Source organism: Bufo bufo, chromosome 6 (genome assembly GCF_905171765.1).
Source record: "Bufo bufo chromosome 6, aBufBuf1.1, whole genome shotgun sequence".
Lineage (NCBI taxonomy): Eukaryota > Metazoa > Chordata > Amphibia > Anura > Bufonidae > Bufo > Bufo bufo.
In genome coordinates, this window is record NC_053394.1 from 268,975,771 (window position 1) to 268,997,957 (window position 22,187).

Here is a 22,187-nt window from a genome sequence, read left to right on the forward strand (position 1 = left end):
ATTTCTTTGTCATTGGACAAACTTACAAAATCAGTGAGGGGTCAAATAATTATTTCCCCCACTGTATATGATGTCTGACTTTCATTTTTTATCATGGGACAACCCTTTTAAGACTGTCTACGTTTACACTGCCTTAATTTTAGACAGTATTTCTTCATGGCATTTTTCACCTATAGAAAATGTGCTGACAAAATGCCTAAAAAAAGCCAAAAGCTGCGGGGTTTTTTTCAAAACAAACAAAAATTCCAGTGGCAAAAAAGGTTTTGTATGTCCTGCAATTTATTTTTCCCATAGACCTTCAGCTAACATCTGAAGCTTTTTTGCATCAGAAAAAGCAAGTGGAAAAAACTTCACTAAAAATGCCAAAAATCCACTAGAAACCTATGTGTGAAAGCAGCCTGAATCTGTTTAATTGATGATATCATGTGAAGCAATTCCTCAGCCTCAAAATGGGTTCTCTGTAGTCCTGGTTTGACATTTTCCGTGGGTAGAGAAAAATGATTATTATTATATAAAATAATTGATGAGTGTCATAGTGAAAAGTATACAGGAAAGGTGATTACCTCAGGATGACACCTGAAGTATTAAGGCACTTCAAGGAAGATTGAAGTGTTCGGGAAGTGGTACTGTATTGCAAGCAGGCTATTTCTACCAGAAGGACATAGAAACAGAGACCTAAAATATGATATTTTGCCTATCCACTAGCTCATCTGTGCAAAATCCTTCAGGAGCCATTTAGACCAGTTTTGTGTTACACTAAGGCCTCACCCCTAAGGGCCCATTCACAAAAGGAATACCCCCCTTTAAGGGGGTTATCCCATGTACGGTAAATTATTTATCACCCATCCTCAGGATATGTGATCTATATCAGATTGTGGAGGGTCGGACCGCGGTGCCCCCAGCGATCCCAAGGGGTTCCTAAGTCCCCTTTCTGAATGGAGTGACAGTACATGTCAATCCACTGGACCATTTACTTCTATGGGAATAGAGCAGTAGACCGACATGTGCTCTACCGCTCCATTCAGAGAGTGGACTTGGGATGAGAAGACCTCATTCTAGGTATCTCAGGGGGTTCCAGCAGACAGACCCCCACAATCCAATTTATAATTTTCATGGGATAACCACTTTAAGTATCTGCAAGAAAAAGTGTATTCCAATTAGTTACGGGTTTCTGTGGGAAAAACAAATTCACTTGTATGGTCCGTTGAACCGTTCTACATTAAAACTAGACCAGAAATGATTTGAGTAACATTTTGCACAACTCATCCACACAACCACTGACGTACAAGTATTCCAGTGACTCATTGTATAATAAAGAGCATTTATAAGAAGCTTGTAACGCTGTGATTCAGTGCCATGTGTAACAGCACCTGCCGATGTCTCCAGGTTCCATTCGAGGCACATGTCAGAAGCAAGCACCATATACTACTTACAGCTCCTCCTGACCAACCTGGCCGAGAGGCATATTGCAACCACAACAATTGTATGCCAAAATTACCAAATTTCCTTAAAATACTACTTTCAAAAAGTATCTCACCCAGCAACTAGTACCCTGCTCTGTCCTGATGATGAACTAGAACCCTGAAACAGCTCTCTACAGATGAGTGTCTCTGGTTTGGGTAATCCAGAGGAAAATAAATATAGCTGGCACTCCGTAGAAGTAGATGAGTGCCTCAGGTTTGGGTAATTGAGAGGAAAAGAAATATAGGTGGCACTCCGTAGAAGTAGATGAGTGCCTCAGGTTTGGGTAATTGAGAGGAAAAGAAATATAGGTGGCACTCCGTAGGAGTAGATGAGTGCCTCAGGTTTGGGTAATCCAGAGGAAAATAAATATAGGTGGCACTCCGTAGGAGTAGATGAGTGCCTCAGGTTTGGGTAATCCAGAGGAAAAGAAATATAGGTGGCCATGGGTGTAGCTAAAGGCTCATGGGCCCTGGTACAAGAGTGCAGCTTGGACTACCCTTCTCTCGGTGCTTTGTGGCCAGGGGTAGGAAAGCACATAGCCTTTGTGCTGCCTGATACCACGCCAAATCCTTGACCTAACCCCTTCCTTCCAGCCAGAGGTGTAACTTGACCAGCACACATTTTCTATAATACAGGTGTCTTCTTTGGGCCCCCTCAGGCTCCTGGGCCTGGAGTAACTGCTACCTCTCCCCCTTCCCCCTAATAGGTTTCTGATGCAAGCTTTTCTCATGCATGGTTTGGGTAATATCTTTCCTTCTGGAGGACATCTAACTTGCATCCAAAGTACAAATTTGGTGAACCTACTGATCCAGTAAAAGAGAGTCTATAGCTGGGGTCAGCATCCTTTTGGGCACTCTAGCCTTTGCGAAACCACAACACCCGTCATGAAGAAATGCTCGGTGGTCCTTGGACCTTCCACATCATTTAATGAAGCGTGCTGGGAGTTGTAGTTTCCCAATCCCTGTCCTATAGCTTGTGGGGCTCCTGGGATTAGAATTTACCAGTACTGCACTGCAGGCGCTGGAAGAACAGACAGGACAGCATCCGGGAGCATTTGTCTGAGACTTACCATTTACTCAAATATTGATCAATCCCTAGAGGAAAAATAATATTTAGTGGAGCTGCTGATGTGTGACGTTCCTCAAAATATTTGTGCAAATGTAACGCATACTATAAGATGTCCTCCTTGTGCTGCCTGTAGATACCTAGAGTCTCTAATCACTGCCGACATGATATATATATATACAGACATACATAGAATATGGGTTAGAGCATTGGCAGATGTCTGCCTTCCAAATGGAGCGAGATGCTGCATGCAGTAATCCTGACACATGATGTCGCATCCCAACAATTAGCACAAATCGGGCGGAAAAAAAAAATGACTGCAACGCAGTAACATGAGACGGTCCCTGAACAAAGGCCTGCTCTCCGCAGCTCTCGCTGCGCCACCGGGGTCTCCGAATGAATCCCTGCCCCCAGAAAAGGAACGTCTAAACGCCATAGGAGCAAATTCAAACACGACATAACCCAACTTTCCTGAAATGACATGTTTTTTTTCTCCTATACATTATTTAACCTGCCACCTAGGAGGCCAGGCCAGCCCCCTGTCTAGGCAGAATGCCATTTTATCATGGCATGGTTTTATAGGCCAGCTAGGGCACCCTCATCAGGATTCCATGTCCTGCCTGGAGGGGGGTGTGACAGATGTAGGTGACATGGATGACGCAGTCCTGTAAATCTAGGCTGATATGTGTGCGCCATCCACCAGAACGGCTGTGCCCTCACCCTGCCATCCTGGATGATGAAGAATAATAATAATAGATCCATCAGTAATAATGCCCGGGCACCGGGGAAGCGATGGACGGGCCCTAGCTTTCTACGCCCACTCCGCGCTGATCTATGTCGCATGAGGGAATGGCACAAAGACATCGATGTCGTCAGCCCTCTGCAGGCAGTCAGGGCATAGGTACCTGCTGGGTGCCGGATCCTGGTGCAGGGATGGGTGCTGATCGGGCTCTTCTGCGGCTATCAGGTAGTGAAGGTGCATGTGACCCCAGTGGAGCTGCTGCCTCGGCTGCTGACGGGGAAGGGATTGAGATGAGAATGATGGCTGTACATTATTCCAGTAAGAGCGCTGCCATTCTATTGGACTACTGAAATTTGGTGCCACATGATCTGCCCCCTTCCATTGGCCGCCTGCAATCTGCTGACTGCTCTACAAGCTGGAATTCACACACACCTCCTGCTCTTAACCCTGCACTGCCCGCAGCACGGCTTGCAGAGGGAGATAGCTGCTTCATCTGCAGCAGCACAAACCATCCCTGTCCTCTCCATAGATCTGCTTTGTCGTTGGGGCATGTTCACACCTGACTGAAATACTGCCGGAAAAAAAAAAACATGCCAAATGGTGCGGATTTTGCATGGCAAAGGGTGAAATCCGCGGTCGTTTTTTTTTTTTCCTGCAGTGAATTGTTAAAAAGTCAGCTTTTACCCTTTTCAATGGAAGGATGAGATCTAATCCGCAACATAAACCGCCACTAGACATTGCGGATTTTGGTTGTAGACATGCTGCAGAGACGCACATAAACCTACACGGAAATTTGTGCGGTTCTCATGTGCGTTCATCCGCACCCGTGTGCCGGTGGCTTTAAAATCCACTCAACACATCAATTTCCATGAAGAAAAGGTAGCCTTAAGCCGAATGCACACGACCGTGTTCCGCGGCCGAGAGCGGTCCATGGTATGCCGGGCTGGATTCCTGTTCAGAGCAGGAGCGCACGGCGTCATTGGTTGCTATGACGCCGTGCGCTTCATGCCGCCGCTGCTGTACAGTAATACACTCGTATAGATCATACCAGTGTATTACTGTAGTGCAGCGGCGGCATGAAGCGCCTGGCGGCCTTAGGGTGCAGAAAATTGCAGACCCGCCCAAAAAAAACTGATGCCATCCGTTTTTTTTGCGGATCCATTGTAACAATGCCTAAAACGGACAAGAATAGGACATGTGCTAATTTTTTTTAAGGGGCTACGGAACGGACATACGGAGGCGGGTCCGCATCCTATCCGCAAAAAAAAAATAAACGGAACGAACAAAATACGTTAGTGTGCATGAGGCCAAAACCGCACAATAATGCACATAAATCTGCAGAATTTATTGCGGTTTCGGCACGTTTTTTGTCTTGTTTTAGCCACACAAAAAAAAATCACAACAATTGACGCTGCAGATTTCAAAATCTACACGGCAGGTCAATTCCGCACTGAGTGAGAAAGCAAAGTGTACATGGGATTTGTCAAATCTCATACACTTTTCTGGTACTGTATTAGGCCTCTTTCACACTTGCGTTGTCCGGATCCGGCGTGTACTCCACTTGCCGGAATTACACGCCGGATCCGGAAAAACGCAAGTGTACTGAAAGCATTTGAAGACGGATCCGTCTTCAAAATGCTTTCAGTGTTACTATGGCAGCCAAGACGCTAAAGTCCTGTTTGCCATGGTAAAGTGTAGTGGGGAGCGGGGGAGTAGTATACTTACAGTCCGTGCGGCTCCCGGGGCGCTCCAGAATGACGTCAGAGCGCCCCATGCGCATGGATGACGTGTCCATGCGATCACGTCATCCATGAGCGTGGGGCGCCCTGACGTCACTCTGGAGCGCCCGGGAAGCCGCACGGACGGTAAGTATACTGCTCCCCCGCTCCCCACTACACTTTACCATGGCAACCAGGACTTTAGCGTCCCGGCAGCCATGGTAACCATTCAGAAAAAGCTAAACGTCGGATCCGGTAATGCGCCGAAACGACGTTTAGCTTAAGGCCGGATCCGGATTAATGCCTTTCAATGGGCATTAATTCCGGATCCGGCCTTGCGGCAAGTCTTCAGGATTTTTGGCCGGAGCAAAAAGCGCAGCATGCTGCAGTATTTTCTCCGGCCAAAAAACGTTCCGTTCCGGAACTGAAGACATCCTGATGCATCCTGAACGGATTTCACTCCATTCAGAATGCATTAGGATAAAACTGATCAGGATTCTTCCGGCATAGAGCCCCGACGACGGAACTCTATGCCGGAAGAAAAGAACGCAGGTGTGAAAGAGCCCTTACCCTGCGGTTTTACTGCACCGTGTGTAGCACCCTAGGCCCAAAAGTCAAACCTCTACTGATCAGATATTGATCCTAAAGATAGGTCATCTTTATTTAACTCCATTTAAATGTTCAGGAAATGGATCCATCACTGAGCACTATTGGGGTCATTTTTCAAAATGGTATAAAGTAGAACTGGCTGCTGCCCATAGCAACCAATCAGAATCCACCTTTTATTTGCCAAAAGAGCTATCAAAAATGAAAGGTGGAATCTGATTGGTTGCTATGGGCAGCAGCCAGTTCTACTTTACACTAGTTTGATAAATGACCCCTTTAGGTTCACCCAATGTCTGTGGTACATGGCTAGCGTGTGTCAGAAGGGGGTCCGTTTGACATATGTCTGGCCAGTAAAAAGTGCAGTCAATTACATTATACTTTTATATAAAAATATATACTGCATGGTATACTCAGACATCCCAACCTGCAAAACCCATTTCAGGGAGGTGCACTTCTCATTTCAGGGAGGTTTTCTTTTTTTTTCTTTCACAAACTTTTTATTACATTTTCCAAACATATGCAGTATCTGCACACTTTGCTCTATGGTGTGGAGGACTGGGCTCATTACCCTGACCCAAATTATCATATTAGTATATGATCTGTCACCACCTATAAGCCCTGTGAGCTAAACATATGCTCATGTCCAGGGCAGCATTCTGATTTCTAAGGTGGTCTTATAAAAGCTATTTGTGGCTTTATTCTGCGGAAAAACAGGTTTTACTAACCTGTCAATCACTGAATTAAGGTGCCCAAGCAGGGGAGGTCTGTGGATGCATGGTGCCCTGCCGCACGCATCGCCGTTCGTGCCCAGCGCCGCCTTCTACTCCTCAGTGCCGCCTCTCCCTCTCCCTCCCTCCTCTCGCTTTGAGATCCCGCGCGTGCGCACAGGCTCAGCCTGATGCGCCGTTGCGGACTGCTGGCATCGGCTTCTTCTTGCACTGCGCATGCGCAGACCGGAAGGACGGATCCGCCATTGCGGTATTTTTAATGCCGGATCCGGCACTAATACATTTCAATGTAAATTAATGTAACTGATCCGGAATTTTGGACGGAGATATTACGGCAGCATGCTGCGTTATTTCCTCCGTCCAAAACGTAGTTCAGTGACTGACCTGAAGACATCCTGAACAGATTTCTCTCCATTCAGAATGCATGGGGATAAAACTGATCAGTTCTTTTCCGGTATTGAGCCTCTAGGACGGAACTCAGTGCTGGAAAAGAAAAACGCTAGTGTGAGAGTACCCTAAGTATATAGTTTTATATGTCTGTATGTCAAACCCTGAACACACCATTACCCATGTGTTCCACGCTTCACTAGTGAAGACATCTTGCCGCACCATCACTGGATCACGTTTTTTGCCTCCAAAGAAACAGCAGTGTCACAGCTGAGGAAACCTACACAGGTGCTGCAGTCATAGGACCATTGAAGGGTTAACCCGTATGGATGGTGTCAGTTATTCTCAGGTTACGTGTGCTGACGGCGATTGGCTTGCTGGATTGTTCCTTCATCAGCCTGGTTGGTGCAGTGCTGGCTATGGCTGTGTTCTGAAACGCGTTGGTTTCACGGTGGATTTAGTGGCTCAGGATTTCATTTCAGTCGCTGGCTCGCTCTGTTTTCTTAATTGCTGTACAAGTTCTGGCCCTGTCTTTGGGAAGGGAGCATGCGCTGAAAGCAGGACTGTAAGCTGGAGCCCGGTGAGGGGGGATTTAATAGGAAATGATTCAACCTGCTGTGCTGATGTGTGAAATGGCTGATGACCTGTAGTTACCTCTGCAGCGGCGTGGGGCCTGCTCAGCCCTCATATAGCGTGTTATTTGGAGGCTGGATGTGAGGTAAAGGTTAGAAAGAATTCGGATATTCTGCATATGATGTGTAGATGACAAAAGTGGCACAAATATTTTGATTCTAATTAAAACCATTTTTATGAGATCGGTTGGGTCTGGCTCTCAGTAACCCGCCAATCAGTTGCTAGTACTAGCTCTGCGTTCTCTTCAGTGTTCCCCTGCATGGTAGTGGTGGAGCAGTGTAATTACAGCTCCCGCTCATATTCACAGTTGTAATTACACCGCACCACCACTGAAGAGAATGCAGCGCTAGCACAACACCTGAAAGGAGAGGTGGACCTCCACTGACCTATTTTGAGGAAAGGTCATAAATTTCATGAAACTGGAATACCCCTTTAACTTATTATTAAAAGAGTGCAGATGCAGCAAAGTCGAATTAATAGATTTTTTTGCTAACATTTTTTGGCTTCATTGGGATGATCCTGCTTAGTAAAATGATTCCTGTCTTGTGAAAATAGACGACACCATTCCTGAGAAAAAAATACTTTTATGAAGGGCTGCAGTGCACCGAGGGGTGTGGCCAGCACTTGAAAGATGACCCGCCCCCTCAGTGCACCGAAGTCCTCGTTTGCATAAAGAAAAGAAAATGCCTTTTTTTCTCGGGAATGTCTCCAATTTTCACAAGACAGGTGTCATTTTAATCAGCAGGATCAACTCTACCAGGTAGTATGCCTGTTAGGCTCCATTCACACGTCCGCAATGTGTTTTGCGGATACACGGAGTCACGGATCCGCAAAACACGGAAAGCGGCAATGTGCGTTCCGCATTTTGCGGACCGTACATTGCTGACATAATAGAATATGCCTGTTCTTGTCCGCAATTGCGGACAAGAATAGGACATGTTCTATTTTTTTGCGGAAACGGAAGCACGGATGCGGAAGTGCGGATCCGCAAATGTGGATGCGGACAGCACAGTCCGTCCCCATAGAGAATGAATGGGTCCGCACCCTTTCCGCAAAATTGCGGAAAGGATGCGGACACATTTTGCGGACGTGTGAATGGAGCCTAAGGTTGATCCAGCTGACAAGTGCTCTTTAAAGGAAATGTGTCACGAAAGCTTTTATCTTCCAGTTAACACCAGATAGCAGCACATATCCTTTTTTCTAATCTGATAAAATTTTCAGATTACAGATCTTTTTTTTATTCTACTAGCTGAAGGACCCGGCTTCGCTCGGGTATATTTAATCTATTTCATTTAATGTTTGTGTGTGTCGTTAAAGGGTTTCTATCACCCCACAAAACTCTTTTTTTTTTTTTTGGATAGTTAGATTCCTCATAGCGCGATATAGGAGAATATAATAGTCTTACTTACTTTCATGCGGCCGATTCTTTATAAAACGAAGTTTTATAATATGTAAATGAGGGCTCTACCAGCAAGTAGGGCGTCTACTTGCTGGTAGCCGCAGCAGAAATCCGCCCCCTCGCCGTGTTGATTGACAGGGCCAGCCGTGATCTCCTCCTCCGGCCGGCCCTGTCAGTAATTCAAAAATCGCGCGCCTCGCGTCATTCGGCGCAGGCGCTCTGAGATGAGGAGGCTCGTCTCCTCAGTGCGCCTGCGCCGATGACATCACCGATAGAGAAGACGTCATCGGCGCAGGCGCACTGAGGGAGTGCTGAGGAGACGAGCCTCCTCATCTCAGAGCGCCTGCGCCGAATGACCAGAGGCGCGCGATTTTTGAATTACTGACAGGGCCGGCCGGAGGAGGAGATCACGGCTGGCCCTGTCAATCAACACGGCGAGGGGGGCGGATTTCTGCTGCGGCTACCAGCAAGTAGACGCCCTACTTGCTGGTAGAGCCCTCATTTACATATTATAAAACTTCGTTTTATAAAGAATCGGCCGCATGAAAGTAAGTAAGACTATTATATTCTCCTATATCGCGCTATGAGGAATCTAACTATCCAAAAAAAAAAAAAAAGAGTTTTGTGGGGTGACAGAAACCCTTTAAAAGATATCAACACTATCCACTATAACAGTGACATCTACTGCACCCCGTCCCCTTAACAGTGACCTCCACAGCCCCCCACCCCTTAACACTGATCCCCCACAGTGCCCCATCCCTTAAAATTGGACCTCCACAGCAGCCCACCCCTTAACTTTGACCTTTACAGCTGCCTTCCCTTTTAAGGGCTCATTCAGACGGCCGTATGTTGTCCGCAAAAATACTGAATGCTATCCGTTTTTTTGCGGATCCGCAAAAAAAAAAGGATCCCCGAAAAAAAGGACAGCATTCAGTATTTTTGCGGACCCATAGACTTCAATTGGGCCATGTCCTGATTTTCACGGACAAGTATAGGACATGTTTCATTTGTTTTGCGGAACCATGGAATAGAAAAGAGCCCCATAGATGTGAATGGGTCAGCATCTAATCCGCAAAAAAAATCCGCATTTTTGCGGATAGCATACAGCCGTCTGAATGAGCCCTAACAGTGACTTTCACAGCATACCACCCCCTTGACAGCGACCTCCACAGGGGCCCGCCCCCTTAACAGTGGCCTTTACTGGATCAGGGGTGTGTCCTTTTGAACAGCTCACTCTAAGACAGCAGCACTGTACTGTCTGAGTGTGAGCTGCAGGGAGAAAGTCACCTTCTCTCCCACCCCTGCAGCTGACAGAAGTTGATTTTTATCTTCATTTTTTCAATCCTCGTCGGCTGAGTGGAGGGGGCGTGGCCTAACCAGATCGGGGTGTGGCTTAGCGGGACCTAGAAGTTGATTTTTAACTTAATTTTTTCAATCTCAGTTGGCTGAGGAGTGGGAGGGGGCATTGCCTAACCGAATCGGGGGCGTGTCCTTTTGAACAGCTTACTCTAAGACAGAAGCACTGTTCTATCTGAGTGTGAGCTGCAGGGAGAAAGTCACCCTCCCTCCCACCCCTGCAGCTGACAGAAGTAGATTTTTAGGCCTCTTTCACACGGGCGTGATTTCCACACGGGTGCAATGCGTGAGGTGAACGCATTGCACCTGCACTGAATCCGGACCCATTCATTTCTATGGGGCTGTGCACATGAGCGGTGATTTTCATGCATCACTTGTGCGTTGCGTGAAAATCACAGCATGCTCTATTTTGTGCGTTTTTACGCAACGCAGGCCCCATAGAAGTGAATGGGGCTGCGTGAAAATCGCAAGCATCCGCAAGCAAGTGCGGATGCGGTGCGATTTTCACTCATGGTTGCTAGGAGATGATCGGGATGGGGACCCGATCATTATTATTTTCCCTTATAACATGGTTATAAGGGAAAATAATAGCATTCTGATTACAGAATGCTTAGTAAAATAGTGATGGAGGGGTTAAAAAAATAAAATAAATTTCTCACCTTAATCCACTTGTTCACGCAGGCCGGCTTCTCTTCTGTCTTCTTCTTTGCTGTCCATGAGGAAAAGGACCTGTGGTGATGTCACTGCGCTCACCACATGGTCCGTCACACGATCCATCACCATGGATCGTGTGACGGACCATGTGGTGAGCGCAGTGACATCACCACAGGTCCTTTTCCTCCTGGACAGCAAAGAAGAAGACAGAACAGAAGTCGGGCAGCGCGAACAAGTGGATGGGATGAGTTGAATTATAAAAAAAAAATTTTTAACCCCTCCAGCCCTATTTTACTAAGCATTCTGTATTAAGAATGCTATTATTTTCTCTTATAACAATGTTATAAGGGAAAATAATAAAATCTACACAACACCTAACCCAAACCCGAACTTCTGTGAAGAAGTCCGGGTTCGGGTACCAAACATGCCGATTTTTCTCACGCGCGTGCAAAACGCATTAAAATGTTTTGCACTCGCGCAAAAAAAATGCGCATTTTCCCCGCGACGCACCCACATCCTATCTGGCCCAAATCCATGACGCCCCTGTGAAAGAGGCCTTACCTTCATTTTTTTCAATCCCCATCGGCTCAGCAGTGGGAGGGGCGTGGCCTAACCAGATAAGGGAGTGGCTTAGCTGGACATGGGGGCGGGTTTTAAGTCTTTTGAGGGTGGACACATTGTGGCAGGGGGCGTGTCTGGGCTCCTTCCTGCAACAGTGACGCCCCTCTGGGTACATTACTGGCTCATTTGCATACCAAATAAACTGGATTTTCAGAGGATAAAAACATTTATTGCTGGACAAAGGCACATCTTGAAATAAGGTACTAAGTGCTATTAGGCCATGGCTTTACTGCAATAGCGATTATCCTGGTGACAGATTTCCTTTAACCCCTTAAGGACCGGGCCATTTTTCACCTTAAAGGGGTTCTGCAGCTTGTTTTAACTGTTGATCTATCCTCTGGATAGATTATCAGCATCTGACCGGCGGGGATCCGACCGACACCTGGGACCCCTGCCGATCAGCTGTTTGAGAAGGCAGCGGCGCTCCAGCAGCGCCGCGGCCTTCTCACTGTTTACCGCTGGCCCAGTGACGTCACGACTAGTATCAACTGGCCTGGGCGGAGCTAAGCTCCATTCAAGTGAACAGAGCTTAGCCCCGCCCAGGTCATTTATACTAGTCGTTACGTCACTGGGCCAGCAGTAAACAGTGAGAAGGCTGTGGCGCTGCTGGAGCGCCGCTCCCTTCTCAAACAGCTGATCGGCAGGGGTCCCAGGTGTCGGACCTCCGCTGGTCAGATGCTGATGATCTATCCAGAGGATAGATCATCAGTTAAAACAAATTGTAGAACCCCTTTAAGGACCAGACTGATTTTTGCAAATCTGACATGTTTCATTTTATGTGGTGATAACGCTTTTACTTATCCAGGCCATTATGAGATTGTTTTCTCGTCACATATTGTACTTCATGACACTGGTAAATTTGAATCAAAATATTTCATTATTAGGTACCTAATATGTATATTTTTTTTTTTTACCACAATAAAAGCATTTTTGAAACAAAAAAAATCATGTTTTAGTGTCTCCATAGTCAGAGACTTAAACTTTTGGGGGTCTGATCCCCTCTGGAATGCTTTACAATACATCTGTATTGTAATGCATTGCCTGTTAGTGTATGACACTGATTCATACACTAACAGGTTGCCTAGGAGACCCAGCCTGAGGCTGGATCTCTTCGGCACCCTAGAAGGCAGGTCCCGATGCCGTGCAAGGCATTGGGCAGCCTCTGCACGGCATCGGGCTGCCTTCTCACCCATCGGGTCCCCGCCACAGCAGCGCGGGGACTCGATGCACTCCCTCACCCGCCGGAAACAACTTCTATGGCGGACCACGGCATAGAAGGGGTTAATCCGCCGGCATCGCTGTAAACAGCGATGTCGGCGGATACAGCAGGAGCCCGGCTACCAGGGACTGCCAGGCCCTGCAGTGATCAGGCGCGCACCGCTCCGGTGCCAATCAGCCCGCCGTGCATGTACGGCGGAATGCATTCTGGCAATGCATCCCCCGCCTTACATGCACAGCGTTTTGCTTTAAGGGGTTAAAGCTCTCCTACAGCAGTAGATAAATGGCTGGGTTGTTATGGAAACCTGGAGTAAAACTGTATGTGGAGGCTGGAGGACCTGCGAGCTTCCATTGGTTGATAAGGGTCATGTGACCAAGCTTCTATTGGCTAATGCATTTTTGGGGAGTATCTCAGGAATGGTAAGTCCTAGAGAGCTGAAACCTGGTCTAAAACCTTCCTGAGCACCTGATGTACCTGTGTGCCAAATTTTGTGATTGTAAATGCGACTGTGCGGATTCCTTTAGCGGACATACATACATACATACATACACTTAGCTTTATATATTAGATTTCCTGAACATGATTATGGGGGCGGCCATCTTGCCTGACCTGTTCTTAACAGCATTTAGAAAGTTTTGAGAACATTTCTTTACGGCAGCCCCATGAACCATAGACACAATGGTCAGGAGGCGACCGCACTGACTTCTATGGGAGAGTTCTCTACTGTGCAGAGGTCATTGTACAAGGAAAGAATAGATAAGATTTTACAATCACCTTTTGTGAATGGTGCATCCGGTCTTATCTATACACGGAGGTGATATCATTACAGGCAGGATTAGAATAGTATATAACTGCAGAAGTGATCTGTACAGACCAAGAAGTGGCTCCTATTATTAGTCCTAGTGGCCAGTGCGAAAACTGCAGGAAGTTATTGTTTTTGTTTAAATATAGATATATACATGAAAAAGTAAAAAATATCATAAAAAATATAAAAAAAACGTAAAAAAATAGGTCATTTTCTGATTACACATTCCCTTTAGGTAGGTCTATAGTCCAGTGTTTGTAGCAAATACATTTTTTTTTATTGTGTATCATTTTGATAGTTTGGTGCAATTTGTAATAAATCAGTTATCTTGTTTTCTTTCTTTGTACAGATTTATTCATATAGTACAGATACATCTTGTATGATGAAACTGCAAGATGTTTTGCCTGGCTGAAAAAGTACTACAGAGATGAATGTCACTAAAAGATCACATGCCCAATAAAGGATTTAGCCCGAGGCTTACACTCCCATTTTTTCATTTTTTTTTTTACATTGTATTTCCTCCAGATGTACTGCAGGTCTGGACAGGGACTAGCTCCATTGTCGTTCAGTGGGGATAATCCCCTGCATTTATGGATTGTCAATCATTGGACTTGACACAAATTTCAAAGCAGAGTTTGCACCGAAAACTGTGTTAGATCCGATGCATGTGAATTGGGCCATGACATGACATTATGTAATAACCTCATTGACTTATATGGGATCAGGGCCGGCGCCACCCATAAGCAAAGTAGGCCACCGCGTAGAGCACACTCTTGCTGGGGGCGCCGATGTGATTCTCGGCAGCAGCTTTAGGCCCCTTTCACACGAGCGACTTTTCCGCGCGGGTGCAATGCGTGACATGAACGCATAGCACCCGCACTGAATCCTGACCCATTCATTTCAATGGGGATGTGTACATAAGCGTTGTTTGTCACGCATCAGTTCTGTTCTATATTCTGCGTTTTTCACGCAGCCCTGGCCCCATAGAAGTGAATGGAGCTGCGTGAAAAACGCATTGCATCCGCAAGCAAGTGCGGGTGCGATGCGTTTTTCACTGATGGTTGCTAAGAGATGTTGTTTGTAAACCTTCAGTTTTTTATCACGCGCGTGAAAAACGCATCAAAACGCATTGCACCCGCGCGGAAAAAACTGAACAACTAAACGCAATCGCAGACAAAACTGACTGAACTTGCTTGCAAAATAGTGCGAGTTTCACTGAACGCACCCTGAATGCTATGCATAAAATCGTTTTTATCTTCGGTTTTGTGCCTATTATTGTCAGTCTGTAAAAGTGGCGTACTACTCGGACAACATGGTTCCCAGCAGCGACCTGGGAGGCCAAGATGCATCCAGACATCCTCCCCATGCTGTTCCCGAACCATTTCCGTGGTGTTTCCATTAATTTCTGACCCTTTCCTGTGAACCAGACACCCTCCCCTCTTCAGTTAAGTGATCTGAACAAACCAAGTGGTGCCAATTATTAGACATAGTGGCCAGTGCAAAAACTGCAGGATTTTTGGTTTTAGCTTAAATATAAAAAGACATAGAAAATAAAAAAAATAACATTATCAAAAATGTTAAATGTTAAACATGAAAAAGTGATTTAAACAGCGGGTCATTTTCTGATGACACATTCCCTTAAGGCCTCCTGCACACGAACGTATTTTTTTGCGGTCCGCAAAAACGGGTCCCGTTTTTCCGTGATCCGTGACCGTTTTTTTCGTCCGTGGGTCTTCCTTGATTTTTGGAGGATCCACGGACATGAAAAAAAAGTCGTTTTGGTGTCCGCCTGGCCGTGCGGAGCCAAACGGATCCGTCCTGAATTACAATGCAAGTCAATGGGGACGGATCCGTTTGACGTTGACACAATATGGTGCCATTTCAAACGGATCCGTCCCCATTGACTTTCAATGTAAAGTCTGGAGTCCCTTTTATACCATCGGATCGGAGTTTTCCTCCAATCCGATGGTATATTTTAACTTGAAGCGTCCCCATCACCATGGGAACGCCTCTATGTTAGAATATACTGTCGGATATGAGTTAGATCGTGAAACCTCATTTCCGACAGTATATTCTAACACAGAGGCGTTCCCATGGTGATGGGGACGCTTCTAGTTAGAATATACTACAAACTGTGTACATGACTGCCCCCTGCTGCCTAGCAGCATCCGATCTCTTACAGGGGGCTGTGATCAGCACAATTAACCCTTCAGGTGCCGCACCTGAAGGGGTTAATTGTGCTATCATATCCCCCTGTAAGAGATCAGGGCTGCCAGGCAGCAGGGGGCAGACCCCCCCCCCTCCCCAGTTTGAATATCATTGGTGGCCAGTGCGGCCCCCCCCCCCCTTCCTCCCTCTATTGTAATAAATCGTTGGTGGCACAGTGTGCGCCCTTCCTCCCTCTATTGTAATAATTCGTTGGTGGCACAGTGTGCGCCCCCCCCCCCCTTCCTCCCTCTATTGTAATCGTTGGTGGCACAGTGTGCGCCCCCCATTGGCCCCCCTCCCTCTATAGCATTAACAACATTGGTGGCCAGTGTGCGGCCTCCCATCTACCCCCCCCCCCCCCATCATTGGTGGCAGCGGGTTACTAGCAATAGTACAATAGCAAAAGATTCATACTTACCTGGGAGCTGCGATGTCTGCTTCCGGCCGGGAGCTCCTCCTACTGGTAAGTGACAGTTCATTTAGCAATGACACTTACAAGTAGGTGGAGCTCCCGGCCGGACACGAACATCGCAGCAGCCGGTAAGTATGAATCTTCTACTATTGTACTATTGCTAAGTAACCATGGCAACCAGCGTCCTGGTTGCCATGGTTACCGATCGGAGCCCCAGCGATTAAACTGGGACTCCGATCGGAACTCCGCTGCCACCAATGATGGGGGGGGGGGGATGGGAGGCCGCACACTGGCCACCAATGTTGTTAATGCTATAGAGGGAGGGGGGGCCGATGGGGGGCGCACACTGTGCCACCAACGAATTATTACAATAAAGGGAGGGAAGACGGGGGGCGCACACTGTGCCACCAACGAATAATTACAATAGAGGGAGGGGGGGGGGGGCCGCACTGGCCACCAATGATATTTAAACTGGGGAGGGGGGGGAGGGTCTGCCCCCTGCTGCCTGGCAGCCCTGATCTCTTACAGGGGGCCGTGATCAGCACAATTAACCCCTTCAGGTGCCGCACCTGAAGGGGTTAATTGTGCTGATCACGGCCCCCTGTAAGAGATCGGGTGCTGCCAGGCAGCAGGGGGCAGTCTTGTACACAGTTTGTAGTGTATTCTAACTAGAAGCGTCCCCATCACCATGGGAACGCTTCTGTGTTAGAGTATACTGTCGGTTCTGAGTTTTCACGAAGTGAAAACTCAGCTTTGAAAAAGCTTTTATACAGACGGATCTTCGGATCCGTCTGTATAAAAACTAACCTACGGCCACGGATCACGGACACGGATGCCAATCTTGTGTGCATCCGTGTTCTTTCACGGACCCATTGACTTGAATGGGTCCGTGAACCGTTGGCCGTGAAAAAAATAGGACAGGTCATATTTTTTTCACGGCCAGGAAACACGGATCACGGATGCGGCTGCAAAACGGTGCATTTTCCGATTTTTCCACGGACCCATTGAAAGTCAATGGGTCCGCGAAAAAAAGCGGAAAACGGCACAACGGCCACGGGTGCACACAACGGTCGTGTGCAGGAGGCCTAAAGACACCGGCTAGCCAGTCTCATCTATTCACCCTTATATAAAATCACAAAGCATTCTGAATTGTTTATTTGATCTGTAATGGTAGGATCTTTACTTAAAATTCAGGTAGTGTTAGTGCTCTGTCCACACAGCCTAACAGTGGGCAAGATAAATAAGGTGGGCACCATCAGAGAGAGATAATATGGATGCCAGGGAAAATAGTCCTAAACAATCAGTACAATACACTTACAATAAAAGTTTAATGCTTGCACACCACAAATTGCAGAAATGTAATACAAAGCACACATAAGAGAACATCTGAAATCATAAAAATAACCTTGAAGCATACCCTTGACAAGGTTAACCCCAAAAGGCCAAGGTTGAGCACATCATACAGATTACCAAAGGAAGTATAGAATGAAAGGGTATATAGTAGTAAGAGATAAGCAGGGGCAATTTACATGGGTCGTTACCAGGCTGGTGAGTATACATATGCTGTTCTTTTTTTCTATAGTCTCTTTTCTCTGTCTATTATTTTTATTCAGCTATGTATATTGCATGAAGTGATCTTTCTATACATCGTTAGTTAGGTTCATATCTGTGGGCAGATTTCAGCATTCTGTTCTGGCATAGAATCCGGAATATGTTGGACACTGCCGGTGCCCGACGGATTCCATTAATTATAATGGAGTCCGTTGGCTTTGCACCAGTAGTCTATTCCAGCATAGTATACAGCATATAGACGCCGCCAGTGCCTAGCAGATGCCATTCAATACAATTGGGTCAATTGTGTTTCTGGCATGAATACAGGCATTTGGTGGACAATGCAACAGTATTTTGTCCTTTTATGTTTTGGAATCTGTGTCGGAGACTTGTGCCAGAACCTCTGCTGCAGAGGTGAACCTAGCTTCTCCTCCACTGTTTGGGGATGCGATCACTTGTCCCCATACAGGCTCATTGATTCTGGGCAGCAGATCCCTGTTCACATAGAACAATCTGTTCCAACTGGAAACAGTTTTTTTAGCCCAAAATAAATACAACACAATTATAAATATAAACTCATTCAAAGGTGCTCATAGCATTTAAAGAGGTTGTGCACCTTGGTGTGTTATTTTTTTTATTTTTTTTGCAAGCTTACTTTTTTACTTCCCACTCATGGCTCCCCACTCCCCCGCCTTGGGTGCTCCGCTGCGCTCCCAGGAAATAAACTTCCTTTTTAACGCTGCTGCAGCCAATTGTCGGTCACAGCAGTGAGCTCCCCCCCCCCCCACTTGTGTCATGCCAAATGTTGATGTGATGCAAGGGTAGCAGGTCACGTTTGCAGCCAGCAATTGGCTACAGCGGCGTCAAAACAGAGTGGCAGAGCAGCTGATGATAGGAGTGGGAAGCATGTATTTATGCTTCCCTTCACAGGCCTGGCCAAGAAGAGGGGGAGGGGGGGGTTGCTAATGCCCCTCCACCAAAGGTATACCAACCCTTTAAGGATGTACAACCATCTATATGTAAGTAACTAGATAACTAGACATCTTTTAATATTATTGATAAATTAAAGGTAGAGCCCCCAGGTAGATGAGGGACATATAAATAAGTTTTACCCTATAAATTTGGTAAGAAATGGTCAACTGTAGAGGGAAGTCAGGTGGGTGCATGGGCGTAGCTATAGGGGGTGCAGAGGTAGCAGTCGCTACCGGGCCCAGGAGCCTGAGGGGGCCCAAAGACCCTTGTGCCACATAAGAAGACACACAATGTACTGAGGGAAGGGGGGGCCCAAGCTGAACTCTTGCACCAGGGCCCATGAGCCGTTAGCTACGCCCCTGGGTGGGTGTATATGTGTATCTGCCCCTTCATTGATATGGATGTGTGTGTATATATATATATATATTCACACTTGTGTCAGCATGATATATGTATGTGGGCTGCCCATTTATGCCCCAGGTTTATGTGTGTGATTGTGTGTATATATATATATATATATATATATACACTCACCTAAAGAATTATTAGGAACACCTGTTCTATTTCTCATTAATGCAATTCTCTAGTCAACCAATCACATGGCAGTTGCTTCAATGCATTTAGGGGCGTGGTCCTGGTCAAGACAATCTCCTGAACTCCAAACTGAATGTCAGAATGGGAAAGAAAGGTGATTTAAGCAATTTTGAGCGTGGCATGGTTGTTGGTGCCAGACGGGCCGGTCTGAGTATTTCACAATCTGCTCAGTTACTGGGATTTTCACGCACAACCATTTCTAGGGTTTACAAAGAATGGTGTGAAAAGGGAAAAACATCCAGTATGCGGCGTTCTGTGGGCAAAAATGCCTTGTGGATGCTAGAGGTCAGAGGAGAATGGGCCGACTGATTCAAGCTGATAGAAGAGCAACGTTGACTGAAATAACCACTCGTTACAACCGAGGTATGCAGCAAAGCATTTGTGAAGCCACAACATGCACAATCTTGAGGCGGATGGGCTACAACAGCAAAAGACCCCACCGGGTACCACTCATCTCCACTACAAATAGGAAAAAGAGGCTACAATTTGCACAAGCTCACCAAAATTGGACTGTTGAAGACTGGAAAAATGTTGCCTGGTCTGATGAGTCTCGATTTCTGTTGAGACATTCAAATGGTAGAGTCCGAATTTGGCGTAAACAGAATGAGAACATGTATCCATCCTCTGATGGCTACTTCCAGCAGGATAATGCACCATGTCACAAAGCTCGAATCATTTCAAATTAGTTTCTTGAACATGACAATGAGTTCACTGTACTAAAATGGCCTCCACAGTCACCAGATCTCAACCCAATAGAGCATCTTTGGGATGTGGTGGAATGGGAGCTTCGTGCCCTGGATGTGCATCCCTCAAATCTCCATCAACTGCAAGATGCTATCCTATCAATATGGGCCAACATTTCTAAAGAATGCCATCAGCACCTTGTTGAATCAATGCCACGTAGAATTAAGGCAGTTCTGAAGGCAAAAGGGGGTCCAACACCGTATTAGTATGGTGCTCCTAATAATTCTTTAGGTGAGTGTATATACACTGCTCAAAAAAATAAAGGGAACACAAAAATAACACATCCTAGATATGAATTAATTAAATATTCTTCTGAAATACTTTGTTCTTTACATAGTTGAATGTGCTGACAACAAAATCACACAAAAATAAAAAAATGGAAATCAAATTTTTTAACCCATGGAGGTCTGGATTTGGAGTCACACTCAAAATTAAAGTGGAAAAACACACTACAGGCTGATCCAACTTTGATGTAATGTCCTTAAAACAAGTCAAAATGAGGCTCAGTAGTGTGTGTGGCCTCCACGTGCCTGTATGACCTCCCTACAACGCCTGTGCATGCTCCTGATGAGGTGGCGGACGGTCTCCTGAGGGATCTCCTCCCAGACCTGGACTAAAGCATCTGCCAGCTCCTGGACAGTCTGTGGTCACAAATGCTTTGCTGCATACCTCGGTTGTAACGAGTGGTTATTTCAGTCAACGTTGCTCTTCTATCAGCTTGAATCAGTCGGCCCATTCTCCTCTGACCTCTAGCATCCACAAGGCATTTTTGCCCACAGGACTGCCGCATACTGGATGTTTTTCCCTTTTCACACCATTCTTTGTAAACCCTAGAAATGGTTGTGCGTGAAAATCCCAGTAACTGAGCAGATTGTGAAATACTCAGACCGGCCCGTCTGGCACCAACAACCATGCCACGCTCAAAATTGCTTAAATCACCTTTCTTTCCCATTCTGACATTCAGTTTGGAGTTCAGGAGATTGTCTTGACCAGGACCACCCCCCTAAATGCATTGAAGCAACTGCCATGTGATTGGTTGACTAGAGAATTGCATTAATGAGAAATAGAACAGGTGTTCCTAATAATTCTTTAGGTGAGTGTATATAAAAAAAAAAATATTTTTATTCAAAGTACAGTGTGTAGTCTTATATTGTAATCGCTGCCATAACAGTAGTGTGTCACAGGTAGTTCAGTAATAGAGTAAGGCAACAGAGGTAGTTCCTTTTATAGTATAAATAGGTGGAGTCATCTCTAGACGACTCACGCCTATTTATAAAAATTTATTATTGGTATTATCCAAAATATCAATTCATATTTCCCTTAACATCAACCTAATAGATCCTCCAACGTAACATCACTAGGATGTTGTTCTTGGCATAGACACATTGAGGGAGATTTATCAAAACTGACACAAAGGAAAACTGGCTTAGGGTCCATTCACACATCCGCAAAATGGGTCCGCATCCGTCAATTTTGCGGACTGGGTGCAGAGGCATTCATTTTCAATGGGGCCAGAATGTGCTATCCGCATTTGCGGATCCGTGCTTCCGCAAAAAAAATAGAACATGTCCTATTGTCCGCAATGGCGAACAAGATTAGGCATTTTCTATTATAGTGCCAGCGATGTGCGGTCCGCAAGCTGCGGAATGCACATTGCCAGTGTCCGTGTTTTGCGGATCCGCAATTTGCGGATCCGCAGAACACTTACGGATGTGTGAATGGACCCTTAGTTGCCCATAAGAACCAATCAGATTGATCCTTTCATGTTTCAAGGGAGCTCTGAAAAAAATGGTGGAATCGGATTGGTTGCTATGGGCAGCTAAGCCAGTTTTTCTTTACACCAGTTTTGATTAATCTCTCCCACAATTTATGGTTTATAGGTATTATATGTAAGTTACTGTATGTGACAGCCTATAATGTAATATAGCAACATCATACAAAGTAGAAAAATGCAAGAAACGTTAGTACTTACAATACAAGTTGTAGCTGCTCACAGGACCTATGTGCTGGACCACAGTGTGTAGAAAAATAGCCGTGCACCCCTGATCCAGATTATGACATGCAGTGACAACACACCAGCTTTATACACCAGGGCTCATCTGCATGTGATCTAATCTGGAAGTCCACCCTCCTTGCACAACATCAAACCTTGTCATAAGTTTCATAAGAAAGCTGTAAAAAGCTTATCTACAAATATCTAACACAGTTGATTATTGTGATGAAACATGATACATAGATACGTATTTCATTTCTTCTATCATGTAATGTTTTTTAGTATTTTTCATATGTGAAATTTTGTGTCCAATTAT

The 22,187-nt window shown here is 45.9% G+C and overlaps 1 protein-coding gene across 2 annotated transcripts in view; it reads right to left on the reverse strand.

The window, feature by feature from the left end:
- SCD (stearoyl-CoA desaturase) overlaps positions 1-21,930 on the reverse strand; it is a 69,521-nt gene extending 47,591 nt beyond the window's left edge. Inside the window, exon 1 of one of the 2 annotated variants that reach the window (XM_040437857.1) lies at positions 21,851-21,930. The gene's annotated coding sequence lies outside the window, so the exon portion shown is untranslated. Of the gene's footprint in view, positions 1-3,434; positions 3,589-21,850 lie in introns of those variants that run through there. The other variant, XM_040437858.1, reaches the window with a different exon arrangement.
- Positions 21,931-22,187: the final 257 nt, after the last annotated feature.